We start from the raw sequence: 16,286 nt of genomic DNA on the forward strand, positions 1-16,286 counted from the left end.
AGGCTCCCCTAGTTCAGAAAGCCTTTCCTGACTCTACCAGCTCCCATATGTGGGTTAGGTACCCCTTATCCCTGTGCCTCAGAGCCTAACCCACAGTTCCTAACTGTTGGGGTTAGTGCTTCTGTGTAACTATGACTAGACTGTGAGCAATCTGAGGAGAGGAATTGTGTGTTTCATATCCCCAGTTCCTCACCCAATGCCTTAATTCATAGTAGATGAATAAATGTTTGTTGAGATCAAACAATCATTCCTTGATTTCTATCACTAGCCATTTATTTATCCATACATGGATACCTAAGAATAAAGAGTATCTATGAGATTATCAAAATATTACCAAAGCATTCTTTTCTCTAAAAGAGTACTTGGAAATAGCTTCAACTTCATAAATTTACTCCAGTATCTTAGAAATCTGAAGCCTAGAGGAAGACGCACAAAAAAAAGAGTGAGAGAAAGGCCTATTTTCAACTTTATTATAATAGTTCAGATTCTAGACAAAATAACTCACTGATTAAAAAACTCACAATTTTAGGTGCTCTTACTCTTCACAATTTTACACAGATGTGACTCAACTTCTCTCCTTTCCACCCATGCACCAGCAATGCCATAAAAGCAGATCCCAGAGTCCCTGACTAGAAGGCAGGTTTTGCTCATCCTTTCCCAGGCTGCCTCTGGCACCCAAGTGAAAGGCAACATTAAAGGGACAGCATTTCCTGCAATAATAAAAACTTGTTAATGTAACAGCTCTTCACAGCACGCCCCCACACAATAACCCTAATTAAGTGTAAATAACAATTTATACCTAATAGATATTAAATACCTTCTCAGAAGCATATCAGTAACACTTTAATATTCGTTGCCCCAACATTCCCTTTAATATAAATGTAGTCAAATTATAGCTAACTCTATTATTTCCTAGCTTCCTTTCTCTAGTTCAGACAGGGTTCACTTATATAGAACCCATTCTAGAAAATGAGGTGAGAAGAGAATTCGAAATCTGCTTTAGACTTTGTATGCTTATAAAACCAACTAACACTCATATTTATTTCTTATCCCCCAAAATCAAACCTTTAGAACAAGATCACAAATAACATACACTATAACATAGGTGACGCCAGAGAAATTAAAAAGAAAATCATAAATTATTATCTAGATTTGGGTAATATACTCATATATTTAAAAATCCCCAAACTCTAGACAACTAGAATCAAATAATTAAAATTATGTACACAATCTCTGTATCCTATGAGAGATTAAGGAAAAGGTTCTTAGGCAAATATTAAAAAGGAATGGGAGGTTAACAAATTTATCAATAACTAGATTATAAAAAAGTTAAGCCCTGGCCGAGTAGCTGCATACTCAGTTGGTTAAAGCATCATCCTGATACTCCAAGTTGTGGGTTCGATCCCCAATAAGGGCACCTACAAGAAGTAACCAGTGAATGTATAAGTGGAACAACAAATTGATATTTCTCTCTCTCTCTCAAATCAATCAATCAAAAAAAAAATAATAATGCCCAACTAGCTTGTGAAAACTGAAGTGCTGTTTCTCCAAATTTAAATTTGCTATGTCTTTCTGTCTTCTTCACTGCTACCACTAAATCCTGTGCCTGGCACACAGTAGGTACTCAAAAAACATTCTCAAAATGAGAAATTAAATAATGCATGTCACACTATATTGAGATCATCTTCCCACAAAGAAGTAGAAAGCCTCTGGGCTCATTCACTCTAAGGCATTCTGCAGACCAGAGCATAGGCTAGGCAAATGTACCTTTTATTTATTTATTAGAGGCCCAGTGCACGAAAATCGTGAACTTGGGGGGCGAGTAAGGTCCCTCAGCCTAGCCCGCACCCTCTTGCAGTCCAGGAGCCCTTGGGGGATGTCCAACTGACGGCTTAGGCCTGCTCCCTGAAGTCGGACATCCTTAGCACTGCCGCAGAGGTGGGAGAGGCTCCCGCCACCACTGCTGCGCTTGCCAGCTGTGAGCCCGGCTTCTGGTTGAGCGGCACTCCCCCTGTGGGAGCGCACTATCTACCAGGGGGCAGCTCCTGTGCTGAGCATCTGCCCCCTGGTGGTCAATGTGCGTCATAGCAATCGGCTGTTCTGCTGTTCAGTCAATTTGCATATTAGCCTTTTATTATATAGCATTTTTAAAAATATATTTATTGATTTTAGAGAGGAAGAGAGAGGGAGAGATAGAAACATCAGTGAAGAGAAAGAATCATTGATCGACTGCCTCCTGCATGCCCTCTACTGGGGATTGAGCCTGCAACTTGGGCGTGTGCCCTTGTCTGGAATTGAACCCGGGACTCTTTAGTCTGCAGGCCGATGCTCTATCCACTGAGGTAAACCGGCTAGGGCAGGGGTGGGCAAACTTTCTGACTCGAGGGCCACAATGGGTTCTTAAACTGGACTGGAGGGCCGGAACAAAAGCATGGATGGAGTGTTTGTGTGAACTAATATAAATTCAAAATAAACATCATTACATAAAAGGGTACGGTCTTTTTTTTTTTTTTTTTAGTTTTATTCATTTCAAACGGTCCGGATTCGGCCCGCGGGCCGTAGTTTGCCCATGGCTGGGCTAGAGCCAAATGTACCTTTTAGATAGGTAACTTTCTATCTTTCAGTCTTCCAGGTGCCTTAAGTTGTACTTGACTATCCTCAATCCTCAAATCAGGACACTTAGCTACACTGCCAATAATGTAAGGTTCTGCTTCTTCCTCCTCTGACCGCCCATTTACCTCAAAACGATAATCAGTGGGAATGTGTGCAATGGGTAACAGGTTAAGTAAAACTGCGATAATAGGCGAACCCCTAACTTGCAACAACAGTTACACCCCACACCCCAATTTTTTTTTTATTGTGGTAACATACACATACCATAAAATTTACCATCTTAGCCATTTTCAAGTATACATTCAGTGGTTATTATATCTCCCCAATGTGGTACCATCACCACCATCCATCTCCAGAACTCTCAGTGGTGAGAGCATCAGCCCATGGACCAAAGGCTGTGGGTTCGATTCCCAGACAAGGGCATGTACCTCGGTTGAAGGTTTGATCCCTGGCACCAGTCGGGGTGCTTGTGGGAGACAACCAATCGATGTTTCTCTCTCTTCCCCTCTCCTCCTCCCTTCCACTCTGTCTGAAAATCAATGGGAAAAATAGCCTCAGGTGAGGATTAACAACAAAAAAAGAACTCTTCATTTTTTAAAACTGAAACTATATGCATTAAACAATAACTCTCCATTCTCCTTGTCCCCAGAGTCCTTGGAAACCACTACTGTACTTTCTGTCTCTATGAATTTGACTATTCTAGGTACATCATCTAAGTGGAATTATACAGTATTTGTCTTTTTGTGGCTGCCTTATGTCACTTACCATAGGTTCTTCCCTGTTGCAGCTTATTTCAGAATTTCCTTCCTTTTTAAGGCTGGGCAATGGTCCCCTGAATGTATGCATCCTATTTTGGTTATCCATTCACCCACTGATGGCCACTTAGATTGCTGCATCTACCTTTTGGCTATTGTGAATAATGCTGATATGAACATGGGTGAGCAAATATTTCTTCAAGACCCTGCTTTGAATTCTCTTGAGCACATATCCAGAAGTAGAATTGCTGGGTCATATAGTAATTCTATTTTTAATTTTTTTGAGGAACCACGATACTGTTTTCCACAGCAGCTGTACCATTTTACATTCCCATCAACAGTGTACAGGGTTCCAATTTCTCCACATCCTTGCCAACACTTGTTTTCTGTTTGACTGACAGTAGCCATCCTAACAAGTTATATTTTAACCATCCAGTCAGAGGCAGTAAATGTTTAACACAAAAGAATAATTTCAGAAACAATTTCTCAAATGGATGTGTGTTTTTTTCTGAGCAGGGATACAATATTCATTGTCCTTTAAATCATCTCTAACAAGCCCCTATCTACTTACTGTGCCTGTATTTTAAACTGATTTAGCCCAGGTTTGTTCTGCAAAAATTCCAACTAATAAAATAACCAATTTCAGTTGCACACTCTTACGACAGAGATGATTTTATTAACAATAAGAGCAATGGAAGGTCAAGTACCTAAAATATTTTATTGCTTCATGTAGAGGAGATGCAGTTAGTTTCATTATCTCAACACCAGCAAATCTAGAATAGAGTGATCCTTAGGGGCTCGGACCAACACCCCCCTCTGTCCTCCCCTCCCCTCCCAAATCTCAGTTTAACTCGACTCTACAGTGGGCCGGTCCGCACCTGAGGATTCAACCAACTTCAGAGAGAAAACAGTATTTGTGATCTGTGGTTGGACTCCACAATTTGTATGGGAAAATATTGTTTTCCATTGGGGGTTGATTGAATCCTCAGGTGAGAAATCCCCAGATACAAGGGGCTGACTGTATTTATTGAAAAAACAAAATCCACATATAAGTAGACCAGTAGAGTTCAAACCCATGTTGTTCATGGGTTAACTTAACTTTAAAAATAGGTGCAAAACCTTCATTGAAAAAAATAATTTTCGGGTAATACTGTAATAACTATGTATGGTGCCAAGTGGTACTTGAAATATTTGGGGGGTGGGGGAACCACTTTGTAAAGTACATGATTGTCTAACCACTAATACAAAACAAAATGAAATAAAATAAAATACTTCTCAAGTCTTAAAAAATACTATTTAATCATGTCCTCAATAATTTCCAATTGCCTAATGCACTGGTACAGAATCACAACTATTATGCAATGACAAGCTTTGACTTAAGATTAAGAATATAACAGAAGCTAAAAAAGAAAATTTTATAACCACAGTTAAGCATTTGCGTAGCAGATAGCCATCTATCACCCATTTACAAAGGTACTGAAAGAAAACTGTTACTTTAACAGATTTAACATATAAGATTGTATAATAGTTTTGGATCCTTCAATTTAAAATTGTTTTTTTCAATCCCATTAATTTCCCTGATGTGGTGGAATGGAGGGTATATTCTTAAATTTTAACACCCCATTACCTGCCTTTCTAAGCTACCTTAATTTCAGATAGAATAAACCTACCAAAAAGAGCAAAGCCAGGAAAAGTGCTATTTCAAATACAGAACACTACATTCACCACTACTAAATTTTAATGCCCCAAAATATTTCAGGTGGCAAATTCATTTTATCATAAATGAATACAATTTTACTGTAAATGACTTTATCAAACCTGCCATAATTTCTAAACAGGAACTTATTAATCCACTCTACAACTTTTAGGGGGGGGGGGCAATTTTCTATCTCAAAATATTCATTTACATATTAAAAAATTGTTTTTACTATATTTCCAATTACTTCCATCTTCGTTGGAAACATGTTTTCAGTTCTTTTCCTCAGACAATTTTGCTTATATTACAGTTATTACAAGTCCCTTACTTTGCTAATGGGTTTCAGAAATTTACTGTTCACAGATGTTTCTCTTCAAACACATATTAATATTTACTTGTAAGAAGCTTTGCTTCTAATCTAGTCTCATGACATTTCCAGCCTTAGCTGTACTATAGACTGATCTATTGTTTTATGTGAGTAGAGAAATAATTCATAGATAAATGAGACCCACAAATATATCAAAACCTCATTATGGTAAATATAATATACTCTTAATTTGAATAACTCAAAAAATGGAAACCGTATGTCGTTAAAATAAAACATATAGTATAGACCAATGGTTTAGAATCTAGTTAAAGAGACAACCACATCCCCTCCCATGTGACTTCAATACTGGTAGCTTGACTTGACTGAGCTGAGTTTACTCTGGAGGCTTCCCCATCAGGTCCAATGAAACACAGCTTGGTTTTGCCCTGGCCCGTATGGCTCTGCTGTTCGGAAGTCAGCCTGTGCACCAAAGGGTTTGCTGGTTCGATTCCAGTCGAGGGCATGTACCTCAGTTTCAGGTTTGACCCGCACATGTGGGAAGCAAACAATCGATGTGTCTCTCTCACACAGATGTTTGTTTGTTTGTTTCCTCTCTCTCCCCCTCCCTTCCTACCTTCCACTCTCTAAAAAGCAATGGAAAAAATAATCCTCCGGTGAGGATTAACAAACAAAATTAAATTAAATTAAAAAATAGCTTGGTTTAGCCTTTTGGCTAAATACCTAATAAAATGTACTGGTCAGTCACTGTCTTTAACCCTGTGTATTTCTGTCCAACTTAAACTTAAGAGCTAATTATTACAGAAATGACCAAAGAAAAAATAAAATTGCCATGAAAACACAAATAAACTAAAACAAACTGAGAAACCAAGTAGTATCTATAATTCAGAAATAAGTGTATTAACCATTTTTATTTTCCTGTTCTAGGTTTTCAGCACAATTAGTTAATATTTCAAAGAATTTATGACAAATGAAAGATCATCTGGTCCAACCCCTTCATTTTATGTACAAGGAAAGTGGGGTCAAGGAAAACAAAGCTATTTGAGCACGAACATGGAGGTGGTTAACGTTATAGCTTGGCTCAGAACCCAAAGTATCCAGGAGTGTGCTTGGTAATGGCCTAACATTTTCTAGTTCTAGATTTCAACAAGTCAATAACTAAGATGCTACTAATCCTATCTCAAAAATTATCTAAAATGTTAAGTGTAGAGTATGTCTTCCACCTTTCTTAAAAATACAGCACTAAGAAAAAAATACAGCAACAACATTTAAAAACTGCCATCTATGCTTCTCTACTCAAAACAAAGCCTGAAGTTTATATAATATGGTGGCTTTATGTTATTTATAATGCCAAGCCCATTCTGTTTAAAATGCACACATGCGTGCACACACCCATGGACATTGAAATTTCAGAACTTCTAGAGTTGAAAGCAACCACCCCTGCCCAGCCTTCAATACTATTTAAAACTCAAACTTCCTATTACAGCAAGTTAACAAAAAAACTTTGGGAAATCTACACCCTGAATAGTACCAGGTCAAAAGCTTATAAGCATTTCATTCCACCATAAAACCTTCATATCAATCAAATAGTATCTAGAAAACAAGTTAGAACCCTTGGCTTACCTGGACAACAGGATATTGATAATCCATACAATATACACCATACATAGCAATGGGGGGAAATCTTCAGAGAAAGATAGTACAAAAAAGTGCCTAAGCTTTGCCTTGTTTGAACTAGCTGTCCTGTCCAAAGGAATTAGGCAGCACCAAAAAATCCTTGGCTGACTTCCAGCCTACGCAGATAGGTATGCTGGCTCAGATGAAGCCGGGGCTTGGTTCAGCCCAGGCTTCCACCCCAATAAGATTCAACACTACACAGAAGAAATGTTCAGGAAAAAGCAAAAAGCACCAACTGAGTTAGTAGCTATAGACTGAAAACTACACTAGAGATTTGCTGTTACTATTGGTTTTACTGGCAACTCCACCAAAAACTCGAGGCAGAGAATGACAGCCAAGGAAGGGAACACGGGCTTCTTAAAGTGCCACGCAAAAACAGTAGGAAGCACAAGGTATCCAGGATCCAAAATGATATATATGTTCCAGGCTTTACGTGCGTCAGAGTGAACACTCCCAATCCAGGCACGGAAAGGCGGATGGGACTGGTATTATTTCTCTATTCCTTCTTGGGCAAGATTGCGCGCACGCGCAGACACACACACACACACACACACACTCACACACACACACACCACCTCTTCTCAATGTCTCTGGCAGGGACAGGTGTTAGGATTAGCAGTATAAAACCCTCATGTCGTGAAAAGGAATGGAAGAAAAAAGAAGTTACACTGCAACATGCAGTAAAGGGATCCCTTTCATGACACTGTATGTTTGTGTATCATTTAACACCCCCTTCACCAGGCTTCAACAGAGGCTAGGACAGCTGGCAGGATCAGCACTAGAAAAGAAGAAGGTGGCCCCAACTCAGAGGCAACATGAGTCCACTGGAGACCTTCAGATATGCAAGATACTCTCTCAGCTGTTCCAATCAAACATGCAAGGATTAACTCTGGCTGCCTGCAAAAAGGTGGGGGTGGAAAGGTCTTTTCAGAAAAGCCAGTTGCTTTTCCCGTTTTAGGAAGCTGCTATACCCACCCTACCATTATATAAAAACACACGTGTGAGCACATATTTCTATAGCAGATATTAAAAGCACTAACAAACATGGGCAGGTGTTAAGTCAGTCAGGTTAAAGAGTTGGCTTTCAGAGCCTAAACGGCCCATCTAAAAACAGAGAACTGCTAAGAAAAATTTTTAGAAAATAGGACACAGAAAGAGCAGAAAGTGAAAATAAATGCTTAGTAAGAGACATACCACTTACAACTATCGCTCCTAAAAATCCCCTACTTGGGGCAATCACTCAAAAGTTCAAAATGATAAATAATTCTAAATTAGTTTCAGGGGTTACAATCTCCTTAACCTTGGAGTGCTAGTAATATTATAACATGTTTTGGTAAGATTAAACCATGAGGATTAAACACAACTGTGAGGCATTTGTGAGATTTGTGTATTACTGTGCTCACCCCCACCAGTGTAATTGTTCTTCTTTTATAGTTATTGCAATTTATTTTAGGATTGTTCAGAAAATTGTTTTTTAAGAGTCAAAATGCCTTAGTATACCTGAGATAGTTTTCTTGGTTAAATATCTACCTTCAATCCACCAACCATAACCATAGGGACCTTAAGTTTTGCCAAGTATTGGATAACCAGAAAATATGTGATATTCTTCTTTGCTACTCTCTCATTCTTGTGTTTTTTGTTTTTTGTTTTATCTCCCTTTCTGCTGATGCCACAATCCTACCAAGAGTGTTTGTTCAAAGATACTAGTTAGGACTCAGGTGAGAATGCTTTATAAAGATTGCTGGGAGTTCTACCAAGCATTCAAAGAAGAACTAAAACTTATCCTCCTCAGACTAGTCCAAAAAATTCAAGAGGAAGGCACACTTTCAAGCTCTTTCTATGAAGCCAGCATTACTCTAATTCCAAAACCAGATAAAGACACCACAAAAAAGAGAACTATAGGCCAATATCCTTGATGAATATAGATGCTAAAATCCTCAACAAAATTCTAGCAAATTGGATCCAGCATTACATTAGAAGATCATACACCATGACCAAGTGGGATTTATTCCGGGGAAGCAAGGATGGTACAATATCTGCAAATCAATAAATGTGTACATCACATAAACAAAATAAGAGACAAAAATCACATGATCATATCAATCGATGCAGAAAAAGCATTTGACAAAATCCAACACCCTTTCTTAATAAAAACTCTCAGCAAAGTGGGAATAGAGGGATCATACCTCAACATAATAAAAGCCTTATATGACAAACCTACAGCCAACATCATACTCAATGAGCAAAAACTAAACTCATTTCCCCTAAGAACAGGAACAAGACAGGGATGCCTACTTTCACCACTTCTGTTTGATATAGTACTTGAAGAGCTAGCCATAGCGATCAGACAAGAAGAAATAAAAGGCATCCAAATTGGAAAAGAAGAAGTAAAACTGTCCTTATTCATAAATGACATGATACTGTACATAGAAAATCCCAAAGACTCCATCAAAAAACTACTAGACCTAATAAATGAATTCAGCAATGTAGCAGGATACAAAATTAACACCTAGAAATCTATGACCTTTTTATACACCAATAATGAACCCACAGGAAGAGAAACTAAAAATACAATCCCATTTACCATTGCACGTCCCCCCCCCCCCCCAAAAAAAAGATACCTATGAATAAACTTAACTAAGGATGTAAAAGACCTATACTCAGAAAACTACAGGACATTAAAAAAAAAAGAGAGATAGAGGAAGACATAAACAAATGGAAGAACATACCATGTTCATGGATTGGTAGAATCAACATCATTAAAATGTCCATACTGCCCAAAGCAATCTACAGATCAATGCAATCCCCATTAAAATACCAACAGCATATTTCAAAGGTCTAGAACAAACTCTCCAAAAATTCATCTGGAATTAAAAAAGACCCTGAATAGCCACAGCAATCCTGAGAAAGAAGAACAAAGTTGGAGGGATCACAATACCAGATATCAAGCTATATTACTAAGCCACAGTTCTCAAAACTGTCTGGTACTTGAACAGACATATAGACCAATGGAACAGAACAGAGAACCCAGAAATTGACCCAAACCATTATGCTCAATTAATATTTGGCAAAGGAGGCAAGAGCATACAATGGAGTTAAGACAGTCTCTTCAATAGATGGTGCTGGGAAATTAGGTCAGATACATGCAAAAAAAAAAAAAAAAAATGAAACTAGATCACCAACTTACACGATACACAAAAATAAACTCAAAATGGCTAAAGGACTTAAATGTAAGATGGGAAACCATAAAAATCCTACAAAGACTCCATTGGCAGCAAAATAGCAAACATATGTTGTAGCAATTATCTTTACTGACACAGCTCCTAGGGCAATGGTGACTAAGGAGAAAATAAACAAATGGGGCTACATCAAAATAAAAAGCTTCTGCACAGCAAAAGAAACCATCAACAAAACAACAAGAAAGCCCACTGCATGGGAGAAAATATTTGCCAATGCTATCTCAGATAAGAGTTTAATCTCCAACATTTACAGAGAACTCATACAACTTAACAAAAGGAAGATAAACAATCCAATCAAAAAATGGGCAAACGACCTAAATAGACACTTTTCAAAAGAGGACATACAGAAGGCCGAGAGACATATGAAAATATGCTCAAAGCCACTAATCATCCAAGAGATGCAAATCAAAACAACAATGAGGTACCATCTCACACCTGTCAGAATGGCTATCATCAACAAATCAACAAACGACAAGTGCTGGTGAGGATGTAGAGAAAAAGGAACCCTTGTGCACTGCTGGTGGGAATGCAGACTGGTGCAGCCACTGTGGAAGACAGTATGGAGTTTCCTCGAAAAGTTAAATATGGAACTCCCATTTGACCCAGTAATCCCACTTCTAGGAATATATCCCAAGAAACCAGAAACACCAATCAGAAAGGCATCCCTTATGTTCATAGCAGCACAATTTACAATAACTAAGATTTGGAAACAACCTAAGTGCCCATTAGCAGATGAGTGAGTTAAAAAACTGTGGTACATCTACACAATGGAATACTATGCCGATATAAAAAAAGAAGGAACTTTTACAATTTGCAACAGCATAGATGGAACTGGAGAGCATTATGCTAAGTGAAATAAGCTAGTCGGAGAAAGATAAATATCACATGATCTCACTCATATGTGGGATATAATGATCAACATAAACTGATGAACAAAAATAGATCCAGAGAAAAATGGCAGGGGAGGTTGGGGGGAGGGGGGTGTTAGAGAGTAACCAAAGGACTTGTATACATGCATATTAGCATAATCAATGGACACAGACACTGGGCGGTGGGGGCTTGCCCGGGTGGGAATGGCTTTGGGGGAGGGGTGTCAATCGGGGGAAAAAGGAGACATATGTAAAACTTTAGACAATAAAAAAAAAAAAGGATTTGGGTAAGTCTATAAATTCCAGATTCAAGATTATTCTCAAGTGTTTCTTATTAAATGTGTATTTTAAGTTTAAAAAAAAAAGATTGCTAAGACTGCTGGTCTACGGTACAAAATTGGCTTTAGTTGCAATAATCTTAGAAGGGTACAAAGACTGTTGTGTACTGGAATAATATAAAAGTTAGATGAGGATGAAGGGGGTGGGGGAAATAAGGATATATATGTAGTCAGGAATATGCAAGACTTACTCGGTGATCAGTTTGACTTGTCTACTTGAATGGGAGGGAAGGAGTGCTACAAAAATAATAGATTGTGAAAATGGTTCTGGTGGCTGCAGGGAGAATGGAAAGCAGAACAACCTGAAGGCGGGGAAGGGGTTTTAAGTTACAGCGGGACACCCAATAGGAAATGTCTAACAAATATTCAGAGATGTAGGTGGTAGCCCCAGAAGAGAGAGGCCAAGGTTAGACATGAAGACCCAACAGGAATATGGCAGGAACAGCCAAGGCCAGAATGTGGCTGAGGTTTTCTCCCACACTTATCACTGCACATTTTCTGAACACCAACTATGTACTTCAAAAAAGAAAAGACAGCTTTAGCTTCTTTGGCTCAGTGGATAGAGCATCAGCCTGTGGACGAAGGGTCCCAGGTTCGATTCCGGTCAAGGGCACATGTCCAGATTTTGGGCTAGATCCCCAGTAGGGGGCGTGCAGGAGGCAACCAATCAATGACTCTCTCTCTCTCATCATTAATGTTTCTATCTCTCTCCCTCTCCCTTCCTCTCTGAAATCAATAAAAATATTTTTAGAAAGAAAAGACAAATAGAAGAAAGCAGAAGAGAGAGAGGGGAGAGAGAGAGAGAAAGAAGAGAAAAAAGAAGAGAGAACTATAGATACAAGGCAAAGGGCTGAAAATAGAAAATAGAACCTTAAGGAATACTCCCTTCTAGAAGGTAGAAACAGCAGCAGGGGATAAAAAGATTAAGCAGGATCGAGCACTATTCACAAAAGCCAGGACACAGAGGACATCTGCTACTTTTCTTCAATCCTGGGTTCTTTACACTAGGGAAAGCATTTCATAAATTGATACCAGAGATGAGTATATAACAATGTCAAGTAGAAATACAGAAAGGTTAAAGGGCATAAGAATTTAGAAAAGATGACTGAATTTAGCAAACAGGTGATCAAGGTTTGAGAGACGGCTGTTTTAGTAATATCAGTAAAAGGATGGCAGCAAAATTGATAAATTCATGATCGGAATAAAAATAGGCATGATGCTTAAACTTTAACATATACTTTAACAAAAGTTTCTATCTTGGGATACTACTACTTTGTCTTCCGAGCAGCAATAAAGTACAAAGATAATTATTAGATACTGCACTGTTGCTTGATTAAAGTGGATTTTTATCTTGTTTTGTTTTATGCCTCAGTGCTTTTCTTTGGTCATATTGTTTTCTTACCCATATGAAAAAGTCCAACTCTTTAAATGGACCCCCTGGAAGCCTACCTTAAATGCTAATATGCTCCACAAAGCTCATCTTTGATTGCTTCAAAAATATTCAGGAGTCCTACTGGTTCTAAGGTACTGTGAAAATCGAATTTTCAATGGAAATGCTTTAAACTATATCTACCAAAGAACAGCAAATCACAGTTAACTACTCCTTTGTATGACACACCGTACATGCTCTGGCTGAAATGCATTATTCTAATTAAAACAAGAGCTACAACATGCAAACTGTGAGGCCAGAAATGAGCACTTTTGTTACTAAAAGTGTCTCTCCTTACTCTTTCATTCTAAATAAGCATTACTAAGAAGTAAAATGTATCCATAAATAATACAACAACAGACATTCACTTTAAATCCAGAAAGACCGCACATAAAGGGTAAGGGTAAAGATGTAACTTTTAAAGCGGAAAATAATTGTAAATATTCTAATACTGTTAGGAAAGTATGTTTACATATACAACATTTAACTCAAGATGGGTGACAGACCTGTAAGAGTCCACATCTTATATAATAAAGCTTTTTACCTCCACAGAAACTTTTATCTCAATTCACTCAAAATATTTCTGAGGTAGATTACAAAAGGGGTCACAATATTTCACAGACCCTCCAACAAAATTTCTCTCCACCCCTTGAATGTGGTTTTGGCCTTGTGACTTACACTGGCCTTTGACACATTAGCAAATGTGATGCAAGCAGAGGCTTGACAGGTACTTGTTCACTGGGGCTTGCCCTCCCTTGCTACTTTCTGGACCTCAGAGACCACTGTGTGAAGAACCATGCCGGACGGATGAGAAAGCAAGTGGAATGAAGATGAACTATTTCAGTTGAGCCCCCCAGACCAATCAATTTGCCAACAGCCAGACCTGAAAGTGAGGTCATCCTAAACCACCAAGGCCCAGACAAAGCAGACTAGAATGCCTAATTGGTGCACATAAGCAATGCTGTGTGTGGTTAAGAGTTCAGAGATTTGAAGCCAGACCACTTGAATTCAAATCACAGATCCATTACTTCCTAACTGTGTAACTTTGGAAGTTATTTAACCTATTTCTGCCTCAGCTCCCTCATCTAAAAAAAGGAGATATTAATAACTACCTCACAGGATTGATGTGATGATTTAATCAGTCAAGATATGAATAGGCCTGCCATTAGTGAATATTAAGTTATACCTGTTGTTGTCATCATTGCACCATCATTGTCATTGTCATCATCATCTCCAATAATTTAAGAAGAGCATTTAAAGGAAATTCAGGATTATCTGATTTGTGCAGCTAGCTCTATATCTGAGGCATATGTGGACTCACCAGGAAGCAGACAGTATATAAAGAGCTCTGTAATTGTGTTAGAAGGAGGAACGTCAGCAGTAGAGGGGAAAAGAAAGAGGAAGCGCCTACACTTACCCAGTGTTAGGGCAATACATTTCTGTTGAATGAGTAACTCAATCAAGTGAGAAGACCATGCTTGACCGAGAAGGGAATATTAATATGTAAAGGAGCAGAGAAGGTACAAGTGATTTTTATTCCAAAGCAAATCTCCACAAGTGCAAAGCAGGTAATATGTACAATGTGTTCCGAATAAAAAGATAACCAACAGGCGAGGCCAAGGGGTCTTGGAAGTGTAGCTGCCTCTCTTCTTGGATCGTGTTCACCATGCTGTGCCTTACAGATGAACTATCAGACACCACCTGACTCTCATCCCTACTGGGAATAGGGATATGGCTCTCTGATAGCAGCAATGCAGCAGTGTGGGAATCCTTGGTTTGGCACCAGCCCCTTGCTCAATTCAGACCTGTAATCTCTTCTGACTTTGATTTAATGCAGCAATTACTGGTAATGTGGTTTGAAGGTGATAAATGCCTAGTATAGCCGGCTGTCGCTTACTCTTGCTCACGATGCAAGAACATTTTTTAATTAAAATTCTCTTTATGATAAAGGAGCTGCTTCACTGAATGTTTCTGTGCAGCCCTGATACGGAGCTTCCCCCAAAGAGGATTAGAAATCACAGTTGCCTCTCCTCACTTCTGGCAAAGTATGCACAGGCACAATCACTCCACCTAAAGTGAGTTCCGCAACTCTAAATTTTTCCCATTTACCTAATTAGATTCGGGTAAGAACTTCTTTCCAGGTCTCACAATCACAATGTCAGCATTTCAGTACTGCCAATAATAAAGATATTTCTCATTTTTTGCAAAGAAGTTCCCTTAATTTGCTTTTAAATAAATATGCAAAGCCACCCAGCTGCAGTGTGGCTCAGTGGTTGAGCGTCAACCCATGGACCAAGAGGTCACCAGCTCAATTCCTAGTCAGGGCACATGCCTGGGTTGTGGGCTTGATCCCCAGTAGGGGGAGTGCAGGAGGCAGCTGATCGATATTTCCCACTCATCGATGTTTCTATTTCTCTCCCTTTCTCTCTCTCTAAAATAAATAAAAAACATATTTAATATAAATACATAAATAAATACATAAATACACCAATATGCAAAGTAAACCTTCATCAACATTCATGCATAAAAAGATTGTGTACCCATTTCATTTGGAAAAAATAAAGGATAGCTGAATATAAAATATCAATAGTTCTAAAACCTATTTTATTTTAATTCACAATACAATGGTTTACTATACCTTTCATATTTAGGAATCCTTCAGTAATTGTCAGAAGTGAAATAATCATAGAAAAATTAATATAGACATCTACCAGGGTTTCTCCCCATGACATAAAACCAACATGTTCTAGCAGTTTAAGGAATCTACGTTAGTATCCCAATTGTTAGTTTTAAAAAAAACAAGAGCAACAACCACTCAACAACTAATGAGAGAACAGTAATTACATGGGGCCCCAAGAGAAATAATTTGCTATAAGTTTTACTGGTTCCTGAATCAATCTGCAAAAATTTTGACCCAATTACAAAACCTCATACACCTAAAAGTAGAAATAGGGAAATTTACAGGGTGTCCCGCCAAAAATGTATACACACTTTAACAATTGACAGTTCAATTTTGTATATGAAATGTATTTTAATAAGTACTGCCTTTATAATTATTCAAAGTGTGTGCATACATATGCAGGGGGACACCGTGTGTGTGTGTGTGTGTGTGTGTGTGTGTGTGTGTATAGTGAGCTAGGATGTATTATTGTGATTGCTGGGAGTGGACAGTTGCTGACAATTACCCAAAGGGAGGGAAGAAAACTAGGTCCATCAGTTATATTCCACAAAATGGAAGCAAAAAGATCCAAGACCAAATGTGTATTTTCTTTTCTGAAGGCACTAAGCACAGTTTCAATGTGAAGGTCAAAAGTTAAGAACTGATATTCTGTTGCACTATAAAAG

The 16,286-nt window shown here is 38.4% G+C and overlaps 1 protein-coding gene across 21 annotated transcripts in view; it reads right to left on the reverse strand.

Moving 5' to 3' along the window:
- RBFOX2 (RNA binding fox-1 homolog 2) overlaps positions 1–16,286 on the reverse strand; it is a 256,306-nt gene that overhangs the window by 89,534 nt on the left and 150,486 nt on the right. Inside the window, exon 1 of one of the 21 annotated variants that reach the window (XM_070411033.1) lies at positions 522–697. The exons of the other annotated variants lie outside the window; for them this stretch is intronic. The gene's annotated coding sequence lies outside the window, so the exon portion shown is untranslated. Of the gene's footprint in view, positions 1–521; positions 698–16,286 lie in introns of those variants that run through there. 21 annotated transcript variants of the gene reach the window in all.

This window comes from Myotis yumanensis, unplaced genomic scaffold (genome assembly GCF_028538775.1).
Source record: "Myotis yumanensis isolate MYYU_CA2020_CCGP unplaced genomic scaffold, mMyoYum1.0.hap1 SCAF_3, whole genome shotgun sequence".
Taxonomy (NCBI): domain Eukaryota; kingdom Metazoa; phylum Chordata; class Mammalia; order Chiroptera; family Vespertilionidae; genus Myotis; species Myotis yumanensis.